Source organism: Cnephaeus nilssonii (assembly GCF_951640355.1).
Source record: "Cnephaeus nilssonii genome assembly, chromosome: 14".
Taxonomy (NCBI): domain Eukaryota; kingdom Metazoa; phylum Chordata; class Mammalia; order Chiroptera; family Vespertilionidae; genus Cnephaeus; species Cnephaeus nilssonii.
Genome location: NC_137085.1, coordinates 71882527 through 71910213, shown reverse-complemented (window position 1 = coordinate 71910213; position 27687 = coordinate 71882527). Strand labels below are relative to the sequence as shown.

Genomic DNA, 27687 nt, shown 5'->3' with positions numbered 1-27687 from the left:
TGATGAATCTCAGAGGGAAGGGGGAAAGGGAAAGGGCAGGAAGAGATTAACCAAAGATCTTATATGCATACTAGAGACCCAGTGCACCGTTTCATGCACTGGTGGGGACCCTCGGCCTGGCCTGTAGGGATCAGGCCAAAACTGGCAGTCCAACATACCCTGAGGGGTCCTGGATTGCAAGAGGGCACTCTGCAAAGTTGTCTCTTGGCAGATCCTGTATTGAACATCTGCCCCCTGGTGGTCAGTGCACATCATAGCTATCAGTCGGCCAGTTGCTCAGGCTTTTATATATATAGACTAGAGGCTCGAAGCACAAAGATTCGTGCAAGAATGGGCCTTCCTTTCCCTGGCTGCTGGCACCGCCTTCGCTCTGGCCAGAGCCACCTTTCCGACTTGCCATGCTGCCCAGAGGCCTGGAGCTGCTGGGGTGGTGCGGAATGCCTGCGTTGTCACTATGGCGATGACACAATCGTCCCTCCCGCCCCTGGCTGCTTGATGCCTGTGCATGCAAATTAACCTGCCATCTTTGTTGGGTTAATTTGCATACTCACTCTTGATTGGCTGGTGGGTGTCGTGAAGATACGGTCAATTTGCATATTTATCTTCTATTAGTGTAGATATGCACCATTGGACCACTCTCTTGCCAGGGGACAACTTTGCTGCTATGAGAAGTTTTCTGGGGACACTTCTGTGCCTGACTCCTGGTGCCTGTGAGTGGTCACTTGCCCAAGAATGAATTTGCAGGATCTCAGGGTGGGCATCTGCCAGCCTGGCCAGCTGATGCTAAATTGGTTTTCCAAGCACTGAGTAGCTCCACATGCCTGGTTTCGAGATCCATACTGTCCACACCCTCACCCACCCTGTCAGACTCCGTTCTATTTCTCATACTTTGCAGAATTGTCAGAATGTTGTTTATAAATGCTACAAAAACAAAAAGACACAGGAAAAAAGACAATAAAGCAATTTATAATTCAAGATAAATTAAAACTAAAAAAAGGGTAGGTTGAAAAACAGGAGAAGTATTTGTTTCAAGGCAAGAAAACTGAGACCCCCCCCCCCCCCATCCCTGAAGCAGCAGATGTTCTAAAACAAGATTATATTTTTGATGTTTGTTCTTTCCATAAAACCCACGGCCACGGCCTTTCTCTGGTACCACAGCTTCATTCTCTGAGACTGAGAGTGGGCTCCCCTGGGGTGGCCGCCTCCTGGCCTGGCTGCCCATCGTCAGTGGTGCCAGTGCTGCGAGGAGCTCAGCCCTCCCTAAAGGCTCATCTTGCAGATGAGAAAGCTGAGGACCAGGGGCTACAGGCTGGAACCTGAGCAACTGGCTGCCTCATGCAGGGCTGGGGATTCTGGCTGGCCGGCTGGATTGTGGGTTCTCTCTTTGTCTCTTGGAAGAGGCAGTGACTGTGTTGCTCTCAGATTTGGGGGAGCACTGGTACAGAATAGGGGCTCAGTCAATATTGCGGAATCAGTTCAGCAGATTCCCCATAGTTCTTGCTTGGCGACAAGGAGCTGAAATTGTCATTGTCTGGGTCTGTCTGTGGGAAGCCCTTTGCTCTCTGTGCACTCAGATGCTCCTCTGTAAGCCCAAGGGTCACGCAGAGCTGGGAGGTGAGGTCCATGGGCCTCCAGGCACTAAGAGTGGGGCTTGACCCCGAGCTTGGCTCAACCTGGCTGGCCTCAGTATCCTCATCTGCTGGTAGAAGCTCAGTGACCCCACAGGACACACAAGCCTGCTCCACACATAGCCCTAAAGCAAGAAATCTACCTGTGAATCAAGGGAAGGGGCCCAGGAGGTGGACACAGGAAAGGAAGTCAACCCTGAACCTGGGCAGCAGAGGCTGCACAGGGATCTGGAGGCTGGAGAGAAGGGAAGAGTAGGGCAGCTGGAAGGCCTCAGGGGCATGGGGGGAGAGGGGAGAACTTAGGGCCACACCTGTGAGAGCTAAGAGGAGGGAGCAAGGTGGCAACCAAATGTTCAGGGCACTCTGGGTCTGCACCCCGCCCAGGCCAGGAGAGCCCAGGACGGGTGAGGAGGAGAGGCCCCTGACAAGAGTGGGCAGCTGTCCGCACTCCGCCAGGAGGCCCTGGGACCAGGGTCACTAATATCCCTGGGATGGAAGCCTGCGGCCTCTGGAGCTGCTTCTCCTCAGAGCAGAAAGCTGGAGTTAACCCAGCCTCGGAGCAGTGCCCGGGACTCCAGCTGCTGCTGAAACCAGCCTGTGCGCCCAGGGACGATGGGGCACCAGGTAGCCAGGTGGCATGAAGGAGAAGGCTGAGAAGAAAGCACAGGAGAGGAGGTAGTCTGGCGGGCAGGTTCCCTGCACTCGGAGGCAGCAAAGGGGATGATCACACCCATGGCTGATATGCCCACAGGCTCTAGAGACTTCTAGAGACTTCTGCCTGCTCAGCACCGTGGCCTGACGAGGCCGGGGCAGCCGGGCTCAGAGAGTTCTTGAGGCTGGGAGGGAGCCTGGGCGAAGGTGCGTGCAGACTCCGAGGTTAGCTCGGCCGCCTTACTCCTGTGTGGCTTTTGCTGTCACCACCTGCCTGTCAGCCTTGGTTCTCTCAGGGGAGACAGGCTACAGAGCTCACCTCCCAGTGCCCGTGGCAATGCCTGCTAGTGCCTCCCCGGCCCTGTGGGGCATCCAGGAGATTTCCGTGGGCTGCCCGGCCCCTCGGCCCTAACCTGCCTCTAACCCCGGCCTCTCGCTGTTTCTCCTCAAGGGCGTGAAGAAGTCATAAACTGTGGAGCCTGCCCAGGTATTTATTTTAGTTAGTAAAAATGCCTTGGACTTTGCCAAGAGCCATTTGACTTTAATTGGAAACTTTTGAGGCATTAAGAATGTGCCGAGGTTTAAGACGGCCGGTCGGAAGGCTCTGCAATCATCGATCATGTGAGCGCTGCTTTGGACCAGGTGGAAAGAAGACAGCCTTTTAGCAAATTCACCTCCTTAATGGACTCATTTGTAACTTTCGGCAACACTGGGCAGCGTCTCTCCCCAGCACTCCATGAACACGGGCCAGTGCGTTTAAAAGCAGCGAACATCTGGTGACTGTAAATGAGGAACCCAGAGAAAACAAAACACGACATAAACAAAAGGCAGCTGGGGGAGAGCCAATAGGACACCCCATTCTGTGGTCAGAGCAGCCGTCCCCCGTGGTGTGCAGGAAGCGGGAGAGGCAGCGTCTGCAGTTACTGGAGAAATGTTACCCAGCAGCTTTGTTTACAGAGCATTTACTGGGAGCGAGGACTGGAGGCCACGACCCAGGGCTCAGGCCCAGCTCAGGACCTCTGCCCCCCAGCCTTTCCCAGTCCCACCCTCCCCATCACAAGACCTTTGCTCAAGCGTTTCCATGCGCCTGGAGCACTCCCCTCCCTCTCCTCATCTGTATAGCTAGCTATGGCTGTGTAACAAGTTACCCCCAAATGTAATCACTTAGAACTACAAACACGTATTCCTGCACAGCTTCTGAGAGTGAGGAAAATGAGGAGCATCTTAGCTGGGTGGCTCTGATTTAGGGTCACTTGTGAGGGTGCAATCAAGCCGATTCAGTCTCATATGAAGACTGAACTGAGGGACCACAGGATCCATTTCTAAGCTCAATCGTGGCTGTGGGCAGAGGCTCAGCTCCCCACCACATGACCTGTCCAGGGCTGCGTGAGTGTCTTCAGAATGTGGTGACCGGGTCTCCCAGAGCAAGCGACTCAGGAGAGAGTCAGTACAGAAGTCCCAGCCTTTTCTGAGCTGATTTTGGAAGCAGTCTGCTATCGCCTCTGCCACGTTCTGTTGTACACTGCGTGGAATGATGTCCTCAAAATCCATGTGTACCCAGAACCTCAGAATGTGAATTTATTTAGAAATTGGGTCTTTTCAGATGTAATTAGTTAAGATAAAGTCATTCTGACAATGGTGGGACCTCAATCCAATGACATGTCCTTATAAGGCCATGACAAGGCCATGAGCAGACACTGAGACACAGAGGAGACACAGGGAGGAAAGCCATGTGACAACTCAGGCAGAGATTAGAGTGATGTGCCTATACACCAAGGAGCGAGCCATGGCACGATTCTCCTGCAGGCCCTGCCAACAGCTTGATGCCAGACTCCCGGCCTCCGGAACTGTTGCTGTAAGCCCCCTGGTTGGTGGCACTTTGTTACTGTAGCCCTAGGAGACAAATACATGTTCGTCACACACATTCCTGGTCCACTAGGAGGAACCAGGAGGCCATGAGTAATAAGAGGTGGGGATGCCGGGGCTGCTAACACATTGGCTAAGCTACTCCACTTATTCTTCAGGCCTCAGCAACTATGGCTGTTCTAGGACGCTTGCCCTGACCCCATGTGCCCAGGGCAGGTTCCTGGAGAATCCAAATCGCCTTGGTAACACATTCCCACTTGGATTATTTCCAATCTTTCTCTCCTACTGGATTGTAAGGTCCAAGTTGATGGCGGTTGTATCTTGATTGCTCCTGCTCACCCCTATCCCTGGTGATAGGGCATGTCCAGCATGCAGTAGGTGTTCAATGACTACATGAGTGACTGTTAGATGTGCTGTATATCTGCTACTTCTATGACCCCTCCATCATCAGTGACCCTCCCCTGAGGCTCAAAATGATAGAACTCACCCAGACCACTCAGCATAGCAGTGCAGAGCTGGGATTCAAACTAGGTCTGTCTGTCCAAGTTCTGGCTTTTTCCCATTGCAGTGACACCACCTCACACCATTGCCAGAGGTGGGTGGGGCTTCAGAATTGAGTAGAGCCCTGAGGAAAGGTGCCTGTCTCAGGGCAATGCTGGAGAAACACTCGCCTACCATAGGGGCGGCCAGCTGTGGCCTTTCCCTGGGAATCACTCACTGGCCACCACTGCCAGCACCCGCTGACCACAAGGGCCTGCTCCCACTGACAGGCTCCCATCAGTGACTCACAGTGGAGACCAGGCCAGACACTGAGAACAGTTCACTGATGGCTTAGGAATGACAGCAGGGAAACAGAGCCCACCCAGGCTGTAGGACCAACAGGTGGCTGTGTCCCATGACCCATTATCCCTCTCATCGAGAATCATGTAGTTGGGGTCAGACACAGACATTTCCCAACCTTCCTATGGCTAGGCATGGTCATGTGACCACCTACTAGTAATTCTAGCCAATGGGATCATAGTAAAAGTGTCACATGAGACTTATGGAAGTGACTAAAGTGATAGAAGTGAGTCCTTCTTTGCCCCTTGTAGTACTTTCAACTTCCTGGAATGGCAGATGTGAAGGCTGGCACTCAAGCATCCATTTTTTGACCATGAGATGAAAGCCCTGTGCTGAGGATCGCTGTGGAGGAAGGCCGAAGAGCCAGAGCCCTTTGATATTGACCTCTGTGCTTTCCATATGAAAGAGGAATAAACGTCCATCTCTCTTAAGCTACCTGGGCTTCTCTGTCAATTATAGCCAAACCTAACCCCAATTGTTGGAGGAGACTGTGTCTTCTTTGCCTTTAAGCCAAAGTTCTGCATGGTTAAGCATTCAGACTCTATTAAAGCTCAGTAGCAGGCCACGAGCTGTTTCTGAAAAGGAAAGTAGTTATCAGGGTGTGATGGCAGGGCCTTGTTCCAAAGTCCCAAGGGCCCGCACTGCAGGTCACCTATAGGGACTGCCCAAGGCTCTAAACGACATCTTTAACTGCCATTGCCCCTCTGAGCACATTGGATCTGTGGGTCCTACGGAACAGCGCAGGGCAGCTTGCACAGCAGCCTGGACCTGTTGCAGAGCTTTCTCCTATTCTGGATCCCACTCAAAAGTAGCAACTTTTTGGGTCACCCAATAAATGGGCCAGAGTAACACACCCACAGGAAGAATATTCTGTCTCCAAGAGCCATAGCGGCCCACTAGGCTCTGAGCCTTTTTTGAGTTGTAGGAGGGGTCAGATGCGATGACGTATCTTTTGCCTTAGAAGGGATATCTCACATGCCTCCACACGACGGTACCCCTAGAAATTTCACTGAGGTGGAAGATCCCTACATTTTTGTCGATTTATTTCCCATCCTCTGACATGCAAATATCTTACCAATAATTCTAGAGTGGTTGCTACTTCTTGCCCACTAGATCCAATCTGCATACTATCACTAATGCAATGGGCCGATGCGCCATTTCTGGAAGGCAAAAGGGATGCCGATTCCTGAAAACTACTGTGCCTAGGGCTGGAGAGTGGATGCACCCTGAGACAGGGTAGTGCAGATGTATCACTGGCCTTCCCAGCTGAAAGCAAACTGCTCTGTCTTATCTAAAGAAATAAGAAAGAGGCATTTGCCAGACCAATAGCTGTGGACCCGGCACCAGGGGAAGTGCTAATTTGCTCAAGCAGTGAAACTACACCGGGCTCAGCAATTGCAATGGGAATTAAGCTCATGAAAGTCCACTGTTATTCTCCAAGATGCACCTGTCTTCGCCCAAACCAAATAGGAGACTTGAATGGGGATGTTGTGAGAGTCACCACCCCTGCATCTTTCAAGATCGTGATGGTGGCATTACTCTCTGCAATCTCTCAAAGAATTGCTTTTGCTTTACTATTTTATGGGTAAGGACAGTTTTAGTGGCTTCCACGTGGCCTTTCCCACCATAATAGCCCCTACTTTATAGGTCAGGGAACTTAAATGGGGATTTGTCAGCTGCTAAGTGTATCTATTCCAATCAAGCACTCTGGACATGGAGAAGCAAGCACAGGACAGGCCCAAGGAACCACTAGCCCCACTGTCAGATGGAACTAAGCTAAAGCTCCACTGACCGCCTGGCCTCCATAAGTCCCTACCTGACTGGTGGGTCACAGTGATACCTGGGGATTCATGGAATTAGTGTCAGTCCAGAACTAGTGTCCAGAATTCCCCCAAAAGTCTGATTATTCCCTTTTCCCCAATGCATAGTCAGTCACCCAGGTGAATGGCCATAGGTATCTTTCAAGGAGGCTGATAAAAAGATTAACAGTGTGCTGTGTGCTCAGTCCTTCTTGAAGGGGTCTGTCTGGACAGAGAGAATTTTTATAGGAGTTTATTTGAGCCAAACTGACAATAATTGCTGGGAAGCAAGATCTGAGATGCTTTAGGAGAATAACAGTTTTGCCATTTCTCTTATGCATTTGAAATTAAGGAGGGAATGGAAGGAAGATTACATGAGGGTGTGAGACAGCAAGGCATGGATTCAATTACAGCATAGTTAACAAATTATGTGCTTTTCTAAGCGTGGGTACACTTACTTCAAAGGTGTATGATCCTAGATGCACACAAAAAATATATGGTGACAGAAGATTTGCCTTTGGGTGGTGGGCACACAATGCAATATACAAATGATGTATCATAGAATTGTACACTCGAAACCTATATGACCTTATTAACCAATGTCACCCCAATAAATATAATTAAAAATAAAATTATAAAAAATGAAAAGAAACAATGAAGAGGGCTTGTTTAAGGCAAAGATAAACTTTTACTAAAAAGTTATATACCCGGGGCATGACTATCCACCATGACCTGCCCAGTTAGGGAGTTATGATCAAGTTGCCTGGGAGGTTACTTTCTATAGAGCCCCCTTTTTTGTCCACAGGACCTGAGACAGACTAGTAAGCCAGGACAAGTGAAATAGGGAAAATGAGACAGTCAAACGGCCAAGCAGTTTACAATCTCTAATAAATCAAAAATTCCTATCTTCCCTAATCAAGGACACTTACTAGTAACAATAAATGGTTTACACTTCTCCCCTACCAGAGGGTAAATAGCTTAAATCACCCTATTCAGAGAGACAGATTGCAGGAATCCATTTAGTGCCATTTGCCAGTCACACCCAAGGACAGATGAAGTAAAGGGAATAAATCTCATTTTGACACATCGGCATAAAACTGATGAATATTCTACTGAGATCCTCCCCTAAGACCTCCCCTAAACTCCCAGCCTTTAAAAACCCTCAAGCCCTGGCAGGTGTTGCACATTGGTTAGAGCGTCAGCCCATGAACTGAAGGGTCACGGGTTCGATTCGATTCCTGGTCAAGGGCACGTACTTCGGGTGAAGTTTGATTCCCACCACCCTCCCCCCGTAGGGGTGCATGCAGGAGGCAACCGGTTGGTGTATTTCTCTCACATCAATGTTTCTCTCTCTCTCCCACTCCCTCCCTCTCTTCCACTCTCTCTAAAATTTAATGGAAAAAATATCCTCGGGGGAGGATTAATTTAAAAAAACAACAGCAGCCTCAAAACAAAGGACTCCACGTGCACTCTCCCTCCCAGGAACATGCCTGTGCCTTGCCTTTCCCTCCTTCCCCCACAGGTGGGCACCTCCCAAACTCTAAGGGACCCCATGAGCCTTGCCACCAGGGAACGATGGGGCAGTGGCAGCTCCTCCGGGGCTAGCTCCCCGACCCTAACCCCAAGGCCCCCTTTCCTCTGACTTCTTAGTGAGCCAGAGCAGCCCAGCCTGGGCTCATTTCTCTGCCCAGGCCCCCTCCTGTTGCTTTTCTTCTATCCTAGGCCCTTCCTGTTTCACTGTCCTCAGCTTTAGTAAATGTCCTCTCAATATCACCTGGACTTGCCCTGCACCAAGTCAAGAACCCACACACTACCGGCCAGCCCTCGGCAGATCCGCTCAGGGCCAGGTCCCTTTTCCAGTAACAGACCCAACCTGTCTTTATTCAAGGGGTCTGGGTCTGCAAACTGGGTCAGCTCTGGGAATCGAGGGGTGTAACTCTCTGCTGTTTTGATCCAGGTCAGACTTTAATTCACTTCACTTAGAACCTTTTGGCTCATACAGATCAAGTATTTAGTAAACTGCCCATCTGCTTCACTTCTTGGAACACCATGATCAATTAGTCAACAGGCAGGTCTCGGCAAGTCAGACTATTTTGATGGCTGCCTTGACTCTGAGATCTTTTATGGTAACCACACCCACCTTGCCTTTGGCAATTAAGAGCTGTCACTTGTCCTTTGTCACCCCAGGACTCCTTATCCCCATTGCATTTAGGTTCACTAAGGGATAGTAACAGCAATTTCCACTGTAATTTCTGACCTACAGAGAAGCGAGATCACAGAACTCTTTAGGATGCTGCAACTCCCTGCACAGATTTATTTCTCTCAGTCATGATAAAAGGAATATCCTTCCAGGGTGGTGAGATCTTAAATGACAAATCCACTCTAATGTGCTAATCCCCCTAAGCCTCTGGATTCCTTCCTTTACAGTAAACCAAGGCAGTTCTGGCACCGATACCTCATTTACTGTGGGCCACCTAAGCAGCCAAACATACTGTCAGAGCCCCCTTTCCCCAGCCAACACCCCAACTTGCAACATTAAATCCAGAATCTCTGTTTAGCGGGCCCATAAACTCCTGATTAAACTTGATGTTCCTTCCACCATTAATCACACCCTTTATATTCATTCTCACACATGTTCCTTGGATTTCTGTTTGTATAAATTAGAAAAAATATGTAATTATGGGAGGTACATTGGACCTTATGGGTCACACTTTGTACCTCACCTCTTGGGGCCTTTGGGACTTGAGTCTAGTCAAAAATCTGGAAGCAAAGAGGGGTGGTGTCATCACAGGTTCTTCAGGTAAAGGAGGGCTAACTTCTCAGGCAGGGATAGGAGGGCTCTTCTCCTGGCAAAGTTGGCCCTGCAGAATAGCGGTTCCACGTCCCCAGTTTCATTGGGATATTTCCATGCATGCTCCTTCCAACTTTCAGGATCCCATTCCTTCCCAATCAGTCCTTCACTTAATAGCAAACACCAAACACCATACAAGGCTGAGACTTCAATTTGCTTTCTTATTCAGCCACTCACAGGATGAGATTCTGTGTTTGGTTTACAGAAATCTCAGTCTGAAAATACACGGCAAGTAACTGCTCACTAATGTTTAAGACACTGAGGGGTCTTTCCTATGGTTCAAAATTCAACAGGCACAGAAGGTTATGCAAGAATATCCTGCCTTCCCACTCTGGGCCATTTCCTGCATGTCCCTTTAGAATGTCTTTATGCACAGACAGCATTTTATCTATATACTAGTGGCCCTGTGCACAAAATTCGTGTACGCACGGGGGGGGGGGGGCGGGGGGGGAGAGGAAGGGGGGTGTCCCTCAGCCTGGCCTGCACCCTCTGCAATCTGGGACCCCTCAGGGGATGTCCCTGTGAGATTGGGCCTAAACCAGCAGTCAGACATCCTTCTCGCAATCCGGGACTGCTGGCTCCTAACCGCTCAGCTGCCTGCCTGCCTGATCGCCCCTAACCACTCTGCATGCTGGCCTGCTCACCCCCAACTGCCCCCCCGCCAATGGCCTGATCTCCTCCAACTGCCCCCCACTGCCATCCTGCTTGTCCCCAACTCCCCCCCCCCCCCCGCCAGCCTGATTATCCCCAACTGGCCTCCCCTCCTGACCTGATCACCCCTAACCACCTCTGCCTTGGCCCTGCTACCATGGCTTTGTCTGGAAAGATGTCCAGAAGGTCCCCCAGAAGGTCTCCTGGTCTAATTAGCATATTACCCTTTTATTAGTATAGATTATTTCATTTTTACCAAATACTGTCTATTGTGCCTTTGTTTTTCCCCTTACTAGTACCTCTTAAAGAAAATCCTCATGAACATGAGGTATGCCCTTGTTCTTAGAAAACTTGCCCTCACCTTATCCCTTTTCCCCTCCCCATTTTTGGCTCAGAGTCCTTGGAAGACAGGGCCAAGGGCAAAGCCCCAGCAGTTCTCTCACCCACCCAAGACTCTGAAAGCTCTGGGGGAGCCCAGAGTCCTCCTAAGATGCTGGCCTCCTTCCCCTTCCAGAATGGAGCTAGACACAGCAGGGGGTGTGAGGGAAGGAAATGGGTCCAGCCTGGCTCTGGGCAGGAATGACAACTTCCGTCCTGCCCATAGCAGCCCCACAGTGAGGCTGAGAGTCCATCCAAGGTGCCTGGGCAAGATTTCCTGTGACTTCCCACAGGAGGGAGGGAAGCCCCTGCACCTAGCAGGTAAAGAGACAGGTGCAGGGAGGAACAAAGCCTGGCCTCCATGCTCAAGCTGTCAAGTGGCCCGATCCCCCACAAGAATTGTGGAAAACACTTCTCTGCTTTCACTGCTCTTGGGAGGACATAAGCATCCAATGCCCCTGCCGGCCCCAGGCTTTGGGACTTGACAGCTCTCACCTATGGCCTACCCCCCACTCCACAGCAGAGGTGACAGCTCTCACCTGCGTCCTAACCCCTTGACCTCCCTGGGCTGCAGTGTGCCACCTGGGACATGATTGTGCAGGCTGGGGATTTGAAGGCTCCTGGACAGTGCCCGGCAAGCCCTGCACTAAGAAGAGGTTGCTAGTCCAGGTCTGACTCTGCGGCACCATGTTTGTATTTCATGCTGCCCCATTGGTGGACTTGTCTCTTTGCTGTTTGCTTTGACTGTGTCATTTCCCTTTTGCCTCACTGACTTTCAATCAAGATTTAGAGCCTTATAACCACTCCATATGTGCATTACTGGGCCCTCTTCTCTGTTTGAGCCCTGGCTGATACAGATGCCGGCACTGTAAACGGTTCCAGAGAAACAGACTCTTAAGGATGAGTTCTCTGCATTGGCTCTGTCGCTGAAGCTGCTAGATTCGAAGGCACTGACCCTGCTTTTAGTGTTAAAGAAAGTAAGGGAAGTCCATGTCAAGATGTGGCAACAACTTAGATGATGGTTATGGGACATTTGTAACCAAATACCTACAGATGGCAAGTGTCTCAGTAGCCACATATTTGCTACTTTAGAAGATTTTAGTCAAAATAAAGAGTATAATGTCATTGAGTGGTTGCTCCTATATAAGCTGAAGAAAGTGGAGAAATTAGAGGATGCACTCAGGGCTTCAAACCCCAACTCAAACTCTGCAATAATGACCTGAAATCTTCTACATATGCCCTGTAACACAGCAGAGCTCCACAGCTGGGTCTCTTGGCCCAAACTGTGGCTCCACCACCTACCAGCAGGATGGCCTTGAGCAAATCACTTGGCCTCCTTGGGCTTCAGCTGTCTCCTGTGCAAATGAGAATACTTGTAATGTCTGCCTTAAATGAGTACAAAATGCATGTTCCACGTAAGTAACAAAAGAAAAATATAGGTAGACTGGATCACAATTATAACCTCTTTTGCACCAAAAGACACTGTCAAGAAAGTGATGAGAAAACCAATAAAATGGGAGAAAATATTTGCAAACCATATATCTAATAAGGGTCTAATATCTCTTATAACTCAACAACAATAAAGCAAACAACCCCATTTAAAAATGGACAAAAAACAAATAGATGTGTCTCTGAGGAAGATATTCAAATAGCCAACAAGCACATGAGAAGATGATCCACATCAATACTCACAAGGGATAAATGCAAATCAAAACCACAATGAAATACTACTGCACACCCTCTAGTCTGGTTAGAATTTGAAACAACAACAGAAACAGAAAATATAAGTGTTGGCAAGGATGTAGATAAATTACAACCCTTGTACATTGGTGGTGGAATGTAAAATGATGTAATTAATCTGGAAAACAGTTTGGTGTTTCCACAATAAATTAAACATATGACCCAACAATTTCACTCCTGGATATGTACCCAAAAGAATTGGGAAAAGGTGTTAACTAAAACTTGTAGACAAATATTTATAGCATCGTTTTTCTTGAAAGCCAAAAAATGAAAACAACCCAAATGTACATCAGCAGATGAATGGATCAACAAAGTGTGGTCTATCCATACATTGCAATATTATTCAGCCATGAGAAAGGACTTAAGCACAGAAATACTCTACAATGTAGATGAACCTCAAAAACACTATGCTAAGTAAAAGAAGCCAGACATAAAATGCCACATATTGTAGGATTCCATTTATGTAAAATGTCCAGAAAAGGCATAACCATAGAGACAGAAGGCTGACTAGTAGTTGCCAGAACTGAGGCGAGGGGGACTGTGGGAGCCACAATTTAATAGGTATTGGGTTTCCTTTGGGAATGATGAAATGTTCTAGAACTTGGTAGTTGTGATGGTTGCACAACATTGTGAATGTACTTAATGTCACCAGTGGTAAACTTTATGTTATGTGTACTTTACCAAAATGAAAAAATAAAATATAAAAATTTAAAGCTTTTCCTCAGCCACCCTATCACCCAAAATACTCCAGCCAAAGATGAAGAAAAGCGAACCCACCCCCCTCTGCAGTTTCAGTGGGGCTGATCAATAAGTTGATCTTTTGGTCTTCCATTGCCCATTTAAGTGGAAGCAGGAAGCAGTGATTCCATCCTCCTAAGAGGGTGGTTTGGGCAGGATTGAGTGGGTTGCTTATCTTCCATCCCTTGCCCAACAGAAGCAGGTGGTACTCCGATTCTCCTCCCAGGGTAATGTTACTGAGGTCCAGCAGCAAACTGAGCCTCTGTCACCCCCAAGAGACCGAACAAAGTGATACAAGTCAGAACTAATAAACACTTCACTTTGTGCTCCCTGGAATCAGAGAGCCCAGCAGGGAGTTGATGAAATAGCCAAAAACATGCACACCCACCTGGCCCTTGTGCTACACATGAATAGGGAGGCTCCCTTATTAGGAGAAGAAGAGATAAAAGAAGGAGGAGGAAGAGGATAAAAAGAAGAAGAAATAGAATCCAGAGTTTTAGAATATAATATCAAAATCTCCACAATAGAATCAGAACTAACTTGTCGAAATATTTCAGTTTCCTGGGGGATCCAAGATGGCTGCTGATGGGACAGCAGGCTGCAAGATAGTGTGTGAGTGAGAGAATGAAAGGAGAGTGCATGGATGCATGGGGAGTGTCTATATTTGTGAGTGAGGGACAGCTATATTCCAAGGAATTGTTGGGGACTGCCGGACGGGGCTCCCCTAGCTGGGCAGCCTCTACGGCTGCTGAAATCTCTCCCGGAGTGGCCGGCTCTGCTGCAGAGATCATGCCATCTTGGTGGTGGTGATCTGAAGCCTACCCTTACCTTCAACTGGGAAGACCTTGGATACCTCTTGGGAACCTACAACCATAACCCCCAGGGGCAAGCTGCCTCATCTACAAACCCAGGAATACCAAGACTCCAGCCTCTCCAACTGTGGGCACCTAGAAAGTCTGTCCAAGAGGAGACAAAGTGGCATGAATATGCGGACAAGCCCTGTGCCTTTTCACAGAGCAGATAGAAGGAACAGCTGCATCTATTACATCCACCCAGAATTGGCAAATTAAATACAGCTGTTGAGGCAATCTGTGGACGAAAGTCAAAGCAGGACAGAGAGAGCTACATACATCCAGAGAGGAGCGAGCATGGGAAGACAAAGAAACAGCCTGCATATGAAAGAAAATGAGGAATCGCCAGAAAAGGAAGTAACCGAAATGGAGGCAAGCAATATGTCAGAGAAATAACTCAGAGCAATGGTCACAAGGTTGCTGAAAAGGATGGAAGACAAATTCAACAACATGTGTAAGAACCAAGAGGAAATAAAGAAGAAATAAAAAATGACATCGCTGCAATAAAGAACTCAATAGAAAGCATCAACAGTAGACTAGAAGAAGTGGAGGACCACATCAGTGAGCTAGAAGACAAGGTAGGAAAAAATACCCAAGCAGAGCAGCATCTAGAAAAAAAACGGAGAGCCTAAGGGAACTTTGGGACAACACAAAACGAAACAACATCCGCATAATAGGGGTGCCAGAAGGAGAGGAAACTGAGCAAGTAATAGAAAACCTATTTGAAGAAATAATGACAGAAAACTTCCCTGATATAGGGGGGGAAAAACTCACACAAGTCCCAGAAGCTCACAGAGTCCCAAATAAGATGAACCCCAAAAGACCGACACCAAGACATATTATAATTAAATTGGCAAACACCAACAACAAAGTACGAATCTTAAAGGCTGCCAGAGAGAGACAGAAAGTTACCTACAAAGTATCCCCCATCAGACTAGTGACTGATTTCTTAACAGAAACACATCAGGAAAGAAGGGAATGGAATGAAATATACAAAGTCATGCAAAGGAAGGGTCTGAATCCAAGAATACTGTACACAGCAAGGCTATCAATCAAAATTGAGGGTGAAATCAGGAGCTTCACAGACAAAAAAGGACTAAGGGAGTTTATTACCACCAAATCAGCAATGCAAGAAATGCTAAAGGGTCTCCTGGAAGAAGGAACACAGGCATAAAGAATAAAAATGGCCCTAGCCGGTTTGCCTCAGTGGCTAGAGTGTCAGCCTGGGAACTGAAAGGTCCCAGGTTTGATTCTGGTCAAGGGCACATGACCAAGTTGTGGGCTCAATCCCCAGTGGGGGACTTGCAGGAGGCAGCCAATCCATGATTATCTCTCATCACGGATGTTTCTATCTCTCCCTCTTACTTCCTCTCTAAAATCAATTTTATATATATAATGGCAACAAACAAGTACCTATCAATAATAACTTTAAATGTAAATAGATTAAATGCCCCAATCAAAAGACAGAGGGGAGCTGAGTGGGTAAGAAAACATGACCCATATATCTGCTGTCTATAGGAAACCCACCTCAGAACAAAGGACTCACACAGACTGATGGTGAGGGGATGGGAAAAGGTTTTTTAGGCAAATGGAAATGAAAACAAAAAAGCTGGGGTAGCAATATTTATATCTGACAGATTAGACCTCAAAGTGAAGGCCATAACAAGAGATAAGGAAGGCCACTTCATAATACTAAAGGGAGCAATTCAACAAGAAGATATAACTCTGGTCAACATATATGCACCCAATACAGGAGCACCCAAATACATAAAAAAACTTCTGGAGGATATCAAGAGAGACATTGACAGCAATACAGACATAGGAGGGGACTTTAATACCCCACTAACACCATTGGACAAATCCTCTAAACAAAAAATCAGCAAAGAAATATCAATCTTAAATGACTCACTAGATCAGATGGAATTAATTAACATCTTCAGAACATTTCACCCCAAAGCCATAGAATATACATTCTTCTCAAGTGCACATGAGTCATTTTCAAAGAGACCACATATTGGGACACAGGCAAAGTCTCTTCAAATTCAAGAAGATAGAAATTATATCAAGCATCTTCTCAGATCACAATGGCATAAAACTAGAAATCAACTACAATAAAAACAATTTTAAAAAATCAAACACCTGGAGGCTAAATAGCATGCTATTAAACAATGATTGGGTTACCAAAGAGATCAACGAAGAAATAAAAAGCATCATGGCAACGAATGATAATGAAAACACAACAATCCAAAATCTATGGGACACAATAAAAGCAGTCCTGAGCGGGAAGTTCATAGCTCTACAGGCCTACCTCAAAAAACAAGAAATAATGGTAGTAAATTATCTAACCAGACAACTCAAAGAGTTAGAAAGAGAGCAACAAGAAAAGCCCAGCATAAGAAGAAGGTAGAAAATAACAAAGATCAGAGCAGAGATAAACAACATAGAAGCCAAACACACACACAACAACAACAACAACAACAACAACAACAACACAAAAGATCAACAAAACCAAGAACTGGTTCTTTGAAAGGATAAACAAGATTGATGAACCTCTAGCCAGGCTCACAAAGAAGCAAAGAGAGAGGACCCAAATAAACAAAATCAGAAATGAAAGAGGTGGAGTAACAACAGATCCCACAGAAATACAAATGATTATGAAAAAATACTATGAATAACTCTATTCCAACAAAATGGACAACCTCGATGAAATGGACATATTCTTAGAAAAATACAAGCTCCCAAAACTCAATCAGGAAGAATAAAAAAATAAACCTAAATAGGCTGATAACGACTGAAGAAATTGAAGCAGTGATCAAAAATCTTCCAGCTAACAAAAGCCCTGGTCTGGAAGGCTTTACAGGGGAGTTCTACCAAGCATTCAAAGAAGAACTAAAACCTCACAATACCAGACATCAAAATATATTACCAAGCCACGGTTCTCAAAACTGCCTGATACTGGCACAAAAACAGACATATAGACCAATGGAACAGAACAGAGAACCCAAAAATCGACCCAAGCCATTATGCTCAATTAATATTTGACAAAGGAGGCAAGAGCATGCAATGGAGTCAAAACAGTCTCTTTAATAAATTGTGCTGGGAAATTTGGACAGATACATGCAAAAAATTAAACTAGATCACCAACTTACACCATACAAAAAAACAAACTCAAAATGGCTAAAGGACTTCAATGTAAGACATGAAACCATAAAAATCCTACAAGACTCCATAGGCAGCAAAATAGCAGACATATGTCGTAGCAATATCTTTACAGACACAGCTCCTAGGGCAATGGAGACTAAGGAGAAAATAAACAAATGGGGTTACATCAAAATAAAAAGCTTCTGCACAGCAAAAGAAACCATCAACAAAACAACAAGAAAGCCCACTGCATGGGAGAACATATTTGCCAATGATATTTCAGATAAAGGTTTAATCTCCAAAATTCACAGAGAACTCATGCAACTTAACAAAAGGAAGATAAACGATCCAATCAAATAATGGTCAAAGGATCTAAATAGACACTCTTCGAAAAAGGACATACAGAAGGCCCAGAGACATGAAAACATGCTCAAAGTTACTAATCATCCGAGAGATGCAAATCAAAAGAGAAATGAAGTACCATCTCACGCCTGTCTGAATGAATGGCTATCATCAACAAATCAACAAATGACAAGTGCTGGTGAGGATGTGGAAAAAAAGAAACCCTTGTGCACTGCTGGTGGGAATGCAGACTGGTGCAGCCACTGTGGAGAACAGTATGGAGTTTCCTCAAAAAGTTAAAAATGGAACTCCCATTTGACCCAGTAATCCCACTTCTATGACTATATCCCAAGAAACCAGAAACACCAATCAGAAATTATATATGCATCCTTATGTTCATAACAAATTACAATAGCTAAGATTTGGAAACAGCCTAAGTGCCCATCAGCAGGTGATTGGATTAAAAAACTGTGGTACATCTACACAATGGAACACTATGCCGTTATAAAAAAAAGAAGGAACTTTTATCATTTGCAACAACATGGATGGAGCTGGAGAGCATTATGCTAAGTGAAATAAGCCAGTCAGAGAAAGATAAATATCACATGATCTCACTCATATGTGGGATATAATGATCAATATAATTTGATGAACAAGAATAGATTGATCTAGAGACAAATGGTAGGGGAGAGGGTTAGGGTTAAAGAGCAACTAAAGGACTTGTATGCATGCATATTAGCATAACCAATGGACACAGACACTGGGGCAGTGGGGGCTTGCCTAGGGTGGGAATGGCGTGGGGGGGGTGTCAATTGGGGAAAAAGGAGACATATGTAAAACTTTAGACAATAAAAAAAAAAAAAACTTGTCACATGAATGAGAAAAGGCAATCAACATACATCAACATTGAGATAAATCAGATGTTGAAATTACCTGACAAGGTGAATAGTGAGGCCACATCACCCGGATACCAAAACCAGACAAAGACACAACAAAACAAAACAAACAAACAAACAAACAAACAAAAAACCAATATCTCTCATAAACTCAGATACAAAAATCCCCAAAAAAATATGAGAAAAATGAATCCAATAGTATAAAAAATTATACACCAAAACCAAGTAGGATTTATTCGAGAAATGCAAGGCTAGTTCAATGTTTTGAGATTAATGAATGGAATCTATCATATCCACAAGTTAAAGGAGAAAAAATCATATGGTCATCTCAATCAATGCAACAAAACATTTGACAAAATGCAAAACCCATTCAAGATAAAAACTTCAGCAAACTAGGTTGGATCAGAGAAACCCCCTCAACTTTATAGTGTCTACTAAATTCCTACAGCTAACATCACAACTGCTGGGAAAGGACTTGATGATTTCCCTCTGTATGTCCACTCTAACCACTCTTACTCACATAGGAATGATGTTCTAGCCACTGCAACAAGGCCAGCAGGGAGAGCACATTTTAAAGGAATAAATTAAACTGCCGCTATTTACAGATGAAATGATTGTCTATGTAGAAAATCCAAAGGAATCTACAAAAGAAAAGAACTCCTAGAGGTTGCAAGGTTGCAAACATACAATTGATCACATGTCTATCCTATGTAATAAAAGAGTAATATGCAAATTGACCATACCTCCTATACACCCACAAGCCACGCCCACCAGCCAATCAGGAGTGAGTATGCAAATTAACCCAATCAAGATGGCTGCGGCCACAGAGAGAGCAGGAGGCTTGGGTTTCCCCGGCAATGGAGGAAGCCAAGCTTTCCGCCTGCCCTGGCCTGCCTTGGCCTCCACTTAAGGCTACAAAGTTTCAATTATAGAAGATAAATAAATCCCAACAAAAATGGCAGCAGCGACGGAGCTGGAGAGAGCAGGAGGCTTGAGTTGCCCCCAGTGATGGAGGAAGCCAAGTTTCCACAGCCCTGGCCTGCCTTGGCCTCCACGTAAGGCTACAAAGTTTCAATTATAGAAGATAAATAAATCCCAACAAAAAATGGCTGTGGCCACGGAGCGAGCAGGAGGCTTGGCTCTGCTCAAGGCTACAAAGTTTCAATTATAGAAGATAAATAAATCCCAGATCCCAGAGAACCCACTTGGGTCACCGGGGGCGTGGCCAGCCTGCAAACCACCACAGGCCCCTCACCCAGGCCGCCCCATGGCCCAAGGGAACCCCCACCCTGATCTGGGACACCCTTAGAGCAAACCAGCCAGCCCCCACCCATGCACCAGGCCTCTATCCTATCTAATCCTCCTATCTAATAATAAATATGCAAATTGACCATCACTCCTACACACAAGACGGCTGCCCCCATGTGGTCAAAGATGACTGACCCCATGTGGACACAAGATGGCCGCCACAAGATGGCCAGCAGGGGAGGGCAGTTGGGAGGGACCAGGTCTGCAAGGGAGGGCAGTTGTGGGCGATCAGGCCAGCAGGGGAAGGCAGTTGGGAGGGACCAGGCCTGCAAGGGAGGGCAGTTAGGGGTGACCAGGCTGGCAGAGGAGGGAAGTTGGGGGCAACTGGGCCTGCAGGGAAGGGCAGTTGGGGGGGACCCAGGCCTGCAGGGGAGAGCAGTTGCGGGGGACCAGGCCAGCAGGGGAGGGCAGTTAGGGGTGACCAGGCCTGCAGGGGAGGGCAGTTAGGGGCAAACAGGCTGGCAGGGAAGCAGTTAGGTATCAATCCGGCTGTCAGGAGAGTGGTTAGGGGGTGATCAGGCTGGCAGGCAGAAGTGGTTAGGGGCAATCAGGATGGCAGGCAGGCGAGCAGTTGGGAGCCAGCAGTCCTGGATTGTGAGAGGGATGTCCGACTGCCCGTTTAGGCCCGATCCTACCATCGGGCCTAAACGGGCAGTCGGACATCCCTTGAGGGGTCCCAGATTGGAGAGGGTTCAGGCTGGGCTGAGGGACACACACCCCCGTGCATGAATTTCGTGCACCGGGCCTCTAGTATATTAATAAAATGAACATGTGCAGAACTGAAATGCTGACAATTACAAAACCATTGTATGAAAAAATTCAACAACAACCTAAATAAATACCATGTTCATGAATTGCAAGACTCAACAGCATGGTAAAGAAGTCAGTTCTCCCCAAATTGATTTAGGTTCAATACAAGTCCCACCCCAATCCAAGAGTGTTTTTGTTACACTTACTAGTGGATAAGCTCATTCTAAAATTTATGTGGGAAAGCACAGGCCAGGGTAGCTAAAGCAACTCTGACAAAAAATAGATGAAGAGGGAGGAGTGACTCTTCTGATATTAAGGCTTCCTCTGTAGCCACAGCAAAAAAGAAGTGCGGTGCTGGTGGGAAGGAGACACTGAGATCAATGGGACAGACCAGAGGACCCAGAACACCTACCAAGAACAGCCATTGGTTTTGACAAAGGTGCAGAAGCATTTCAAGAAAGAAGAACAGACAGCCGTTGAACAAATGGTGGTAGAGCGATTGGACATCCATAGACAAAATGATGAACCTCAATCTAAACCTCACAACTTACACAAAAATTAATTCCAGTGGATCACTGACTTAAATATAAAATGTGAAAGAAACAAAAACACTTTTAAAAGATAGGAGGAAATCATTAGGATCTAGTACTAGGCAAAGAATCCTTAGATTGACACCAGAAATGACCCATGAAAGCTATATTGATAAATTGGACCCATCATATTAAAATATTTTGCTCTGTGTAAGACTCATTTAAGAGAATGAAAAGGAAAAAGAAAGATGGAAGAAAACATTTACAAACTACTCTCAAGAATACATAAAGAGCTCTCGAAACTCAATAAAAAATTCCCAATAAATCAATCATAAAATGGGCAAAATATACGAAAGACATTTCACTGAAGATACTAGTTGGCAAATAAGCACATGCAAAGCTGTTTGACATCCTTAGCTATTAGAATAACACAAAATAAATAACCATTGGCTGTATCAGCACCAAATGCCCTGAGATGGTGGAGAAACTGGATCCCTTATACCAGGGGTCCTCAAACTTTTTAAACAGGGGGCCAGTTCACTGTTCCTCAGACCGTTGGAGGGCCAGACTATAGTTTAAAAAAAACTATGAACAAATTCCTATGCACACTGCACATATCTTATTTTGAAGTAAAAAAACAAAATGGCAAAAACACCCGCAGGTGGCCCGCGGGCCCTAGTTTGAGGACGCCTGCCTTATACATTCCTGGTGGGGGATGTGAAATGGTGCAGTCACTCTGCAAAATTCTGTGACAGTTCTTTTTAAGCTAAAAATGGAATTACCAGAAGATCCAGCAATTGCATTCTTATGCATTTATCTCAGAGAAATGGAGGTAACATCCACAAAAAAACTGGCACATGAATGTTCATATCGGCTTTATTTGTAAGAGCTAAAAACTGGAAATGGCCAGTTAGATGAGTGTGTGGATAAACTGTGGCACATTACTGTGGCACATTCCTACCATTGAATATTACTCATTAGTGAAAAGAAATGAACTGGTGATGTCCACAAAACCATGATGAATCTCTAGGGAATTATGCTGAGTGGGAAGAAAAACTGATCACAAAAGGTTCCATTTAAATGACATATTTGAAATGAGAGACGTATTGAAAAGGAGACCAGTTGCTGCAAGGCTCAGGGGTGGGGTGAAGAAGGGAAGGAGATGGGTGAGGCTGTTTAACATCCTGTGGTGATGGATGTTCTGTGGACCATATTCACATTGTTATCCCGGCTGTGAAACCTTGCTACAGTTTTGCAAGCTATAACCACTGGGGGAAACTGTGTACAGGACACACAGGCTCTCTCTGTGTTGTCTCTCACAATTGCTTGTGAACCTACAATTATCTCAAAATAAAAACTTATGCTGGTGGTCTGCTCCCCGCTGGGCTGCTGTGCTCCAGTGTTTCAGCTCCAGTGGAATGAGCGGCAGGGCTCCCAGAGTCAGAGGGGAGCTGACTTATATAGCAGCAGTCCCCGCCCCTGGTCCCTGATTGGTTCATCCTCATCCAAATGAGGACTCCAAGTCTTCACAGTTTGATTGGTCCAAAAGGCACTGTCCTAATAGGTCAGCAAAGAGCCACTCTGATAGGTTTATGAAAAAGATGTTGGGCAATGGACGCAAAACACTGCGGGGAGAGGGCATGTATGGGAGTGGGGTGAGGGGGGGGCAATGGAAATATATGTACACATATAATACCTTAATAAAAACAATGGAAAAAGAAAAAAAGAAAAAGATGACGGGGGAAATAGTTGTGCAGCTTGATTGGATGGGGAAAGCCTCAGTCCTATTGGTTGAAATAGGATCCCAGGAACTTCTCCATAGGGGCTGGCTCAGTTGGCAGTTAGTTCAGTGCAGGCTTTTCCTGAAGTGCAATTTGCATGACAGGCCCTTGTGTAGAAATGGCTGCTGCATTCTGGTTTTCTGGTTTTGTTTTTTTAGATTTAAGCCCAGTTAGCGCAGGAGCCCTTCTTAGTAGGTGTCTTCTTTCTTAGAATCCACAGACAGACAGCTAGATAACAGTGCACCAAGAGGAGAGGGAGCAGGGGAGATCATAAACAGTGACACCAGAGATCACAATTCACAAAGCAAGCCCCTGACAAGTCCCTGCCCCAGAGCAGGGTTTCCACCTTTGCTGGCAGCCTCCTCCGTGGTCCCCATCCTGTGCCCCAGGGCCCACAGGCAATGGCAGGCACGGGCACTTCTGGTCCTGTCCTTGTTGGAGCCTACACCATCTTCCTGGATGCCCCCTGGTTTTCCATCGAAAAGAGCATGTGAGGCTGTGGCTGAGAGGCAGGCCTGGGCAGGGGTGAGAGTGACAATCATGTGGTGTTCTGGCCTCTGTCCGGTTCCGGTCTGTTGGGTGCAGTCAGGAGGTTCCTGGTTATGATTGTATCCAGTTTCAGGGCTGCTGCCACTACAGCCTGGCTGGATTCTATCCTTAGACTTCCCAGTAAGCCTTGTAAGGAGGGACACAGAGAGAAACTCCAAAATGACCACCCAGCACTGTCCAGGGGCTGGCAGAGGTACTGGGGACAGCCGGGGGGGAGGGAATAGGGGCAGTCTCTGGTTTATGATGGGAAGGCACATGGAAACCACCAATGTCCAGGTTCACAGAGCAGAGGCAGGATCGACACCCCTCCCAGCCGTCCCCCAGGATCCAGAGGCAACTTGGTCATAGGCAGCCAGAGTTGGCCGGACCACTTGAGGGCCAACAGCAAGGAAACTGAGGAGCCAGAGAAAGCCAGCGCTGCTCATCACCGCAGCTGGCCACTGGTGCATGAGAATTGATGCAGTGGCCTCAATGTGGTCATAAGCAGTGGTGTGGTGGGGACATGGCACTCCCCAAACTTCGGGGGCCACAGCCTTTGTTTTCTGTCTTTAAATGACATTTACAGGGAAAAGCAATTCACAGAGCCTTCCTTGGGAAACATGAATAAAGAATGGTAATGCCACTAATAATGAGCACTAATGTATCCCAGACTCTGTCCTGCTCCTGTTATATGTCCCATGATGCACCCCCCCAACCCCCGCCACCAGGATTGCTATAATGTGTTTGGCATAAAGTAGGTGCTTAATAACTAAGAGTTCCATCTCCTTCTTTCCTTATGATTTCTCAGAAGAACTTCACACCCCCTGGCTCAGAGTCACTAGTTCTCTCAGGAGGGTGCTGCCAGCATAGGGCAGGCAGAACAGTGACCCTGAGTGGGGCCACTGCACACGTTCCTGTCTTGCAGCTGGGTAGCCCCATCAGGAAGCTGGTACCACTGCAAAGAATGCAACTTCTGTTTTAAATATGGCTGCATACGCTCTGACACGCCTACATCAAGAGGGGGATCTGTGGCCCCTCTTTGAGTGCGGGTGGTCTGTGGCTGCTTTGACCAAGGAGAAGGGAAGTGACACTGTGACTTCTGAGGCTGAGCCACAGAAAGCAGTGCCATTTCACCTGAATTGTTGGAACACTCATCCTTGGCGCCTTAGCCTGACCTGTGAGAAGTCCCATTACTTTGAGGCCACCATGCTGGGGGGAAGCCCAAGCCATGCAGGTGGCCATGAATGAACACTCCAGTTGACAGTCCCCACTGGGCCTGTGCCCCAGCCATCCACGCACTGCTGACAGAGTGAAGATGCCCTGTTCTTATAAGCGGCCCTCATGCCCCAGCTATGATAGCTCTTAGCCGTTTGATTCACATAAAACCCTTGGAGTCTTCCCAGCTGAAGCACTAGACACTGGCTGCATTGGTTGGTTAGTAGTGTTATTTATTTTTCACATATTTGTGAATTTTCTAGTTTTTCTTTTGTTATTGATTTCTAGTTTCATTTCTTGTGTCAGAAAAGAAACTTTGTATGATGACTGTCAAACCTCAGAGGGAAGGTAGGGGAAGGTGGGGAGGGGGAGGGTGAGAGATCAACCAAAGGACTTGTATGCATGCATATAAGCATAACCAATGGACACAGACACTGGGGGCGGGGGGGGGGGGTGAAGGCATGAGCGGGGGCGGGGGTGAATAGGGGGATAAGGACACCTATGTAATACCTTAATCAATAAAGAAAATAAATTTTAAAAAATGAATAAAAATAACTAGGAAATTGATCAAACATCTTGAGATAAATAAAAACAAAAATACAGCATGACAAAACTTATGGGACACAGAGAAAGCAGTCTTAAAGGAAATTTTATAGCAGTAAATACATATATTAAAAAAAATCTCAAATTAATAACCTAAGTATATATATCTAAGGAACTAGAAAAAAAGCACAAATTAAACCCAAATGAGAACAATAGCTATAGAAAAACAATAGAGAAAAATTAACTCAAAATATATTAAAAATTAAGCCTAAGAGCTTAAAACTCTCAGAAGTCTCTGAGACACTTGTAAAATAAAATTCTCTCCTAATGAAGAAAACATAGAGGATAATCTTCATGACGTTGGATTTAGCAATGATTTGGGGGACAGGGGGTATGACACCAAAAGCACAGCTAATAAATTGTACTCGTCAAAATCAAGTCAGTCTCAGAGCTTCTCCTCGCCTTGCAACTTCCCTTTGGTCTGGTTCTCGGACTTCCCTCACAGCATGGCCCCCACCTGTCTGCACTCCACTTCACACGGAGAAAACAAAACTGCCTCCTGCCCCCAAGCAGGAGAAGTCAACCCCTCAGGACTTGCCAAAGGAAGAAAAAGAACAGCAAAAAGCAGCTGAACAGATTGAGAAAGTACAAAACGGAATAGACAGACTTAATGAATAAGCCAGTGAGGAGATTTTGAGAGCAGAACAGAAATATAACAAAACTCCGCCAATCATTTTTTTCAGAAGATGTCAGAATTGATCCCCAAAATCCAAAATTTTGGGGTAACAACATTTGCCAACCATCCACAAGTGTCTGCACTGCTTGGGGAAGAGGGGGAAGAGGCACTGCATTATTTGACAAGAGTTGAAGTGACAGAATTTGAAGATATTAAATCAGGTCATAGAAGAGATTTTTATTTTGATGAAAATCCTTACTTCAAAAATAAAGCTCTCTCTAGAGAACTGTATCTGGATGGGAGCGGTGGTGCATCTTCAAAGTCCACTGAAAGCAAATGGAAATCTGGAAAGGACTTGGCAGAAACATTCAGGTCAAACACAGAATAAAGCCGGTAGGGAGGGGCAGCACGAGGAGCCAGGGAGCTCCTCTACCTGGTTCCTGGCCTTTCTTAGGCGGGTGCGGATGAGTTAGGAGAAGTCACTAAAGAGGATATTTGGCCAAATCCATTGCAGTACTACTTGCTTCCTGACATGGATGATGAGGAAGGAGAAGGAGAAGGAGGTGATGATGACGATGAAGAGGAAGGGTTGGAAGATATTGATGAAGAAGGGGATGAGGATGAAGGTGAAGAAGATGGAGATGATGACCAGGGGGAGGAAGGAGAGGAAGATGAAGGAGGAGATGACTAATGGAACACTGATGGATCCTTTTCAAATTTTCTCCAGTCCCTGGGAGCAAGTTGCCGTCTGTTCTTTCCTCTTGTGCTCAGTTGCCCTGTATTTGAGGTCTCTTTTCTCTCCTTTACACCATGGTTCTCACCTTTGGGAGCAGGCGGTGGGGCAGTGGGGAGGGAGAGGAGTAGAGGGGAGAGGAGAGGGGAGAAGGGGATGTAACTTGAGCAGAATACAGTGGAGAAAGAATACCTGCCCCTTTCTGTTCCAAATTCATTGTTACCCCTCCCTGTCTCAACCAAAGCTTTATGGAGTCAACATCACTGTGCTCTGCAGGGAAAAAAGAAAAAAGAAAACCCTTCTGCTCCCTTAGGTCTGCTGGGAGCTGGAGGGTGCTGGCCCTGGGTAGGAGCGCACAGAATTCTAGCTTTTCCCTCCTTCCTCTGTGTACTGGGCTCAGAGGTTACACTGTGTCTCGCGAATATGGACAGTTAGCATTTACCAACCTGTATCTGTCTACTTTCTCTTGTTTAAAAAAAGAAAAAAACACACACACAGTTTTAAAAAGGGGAGGTAAAGAAGGTCCACAAAGGGTGGGTTTGAGAAGTTTGGGTGGGTTAAGTGGGCATTTTGACAACAAGGCTTCTCCTTTGTCATGTGTAATTGTGATGTTTAATGGACATTCTTGCAGTTTAAGATGACACTTCTAAAATAAAATTCTCTCCTAATGATGAAAAAAATTAAAAATTTTTACGCATCAGAGGATACACTCAGGAGAGTGAACATACAACCACAGAATGGGAGAAAATATTTGCAAATAATATATTCAGTTAGGAATTAATTAATAACAAAATAGATAAATAACTCCTACCACTCCACAGTGAAAATCAAATAATTCAATACAAAAAGGACAAAGAATTGAGTAGACTTTTTTTTTTCAAAGAAGATATTCAAATGGCCAACAAGCACATAGAAAGATGCTTGATATTATCAGTCATTAGATAGGAAAATTCAAGTCAAAACCACAACCAGATACCACCTCACACCTACTAGGATGGCTGTTGTTTGTTGTTGTTGTTTTTTAAGGAAAAAATAACAAGAGTTGCCCTAGCTGGTTTGGCTCAATGGATAGAGTGTCGGCCTATAGACTGAAGGGTCCTGGGTTTGATTCCAGTTAAGGGCACATGCCCAGGTTTCAGACTTGGTCCCTGGTAGGAGGTGTGCAGGAGGCAGCTGGTCAATGATTCTCTCTCATCGTTGATATTCATATCTCTATCTCCCTCTCCCTTTCTCTCTGAAATCAATAAAAAT

General features: G+C 46.1%; 1 pseudogene across 1 annotated transcript; it reads left to right on the top strand.

The window, feature by feature from the left end:
- Positions 1-23449: 23449 nt before the first annotated feature.
- On the top strand, positions 23450-26394 carry LOC307110518 (protein SET-like; annotated as a pseudogene). The gene is made up of 2 exons: positions 23450-23483; positions 25533-26394. The product of its transcript is annotated as a protein SET-like (transcript).
- The last annotated feature ends 1293 nt before the right edge of the window (positions 26395-27687 follow it).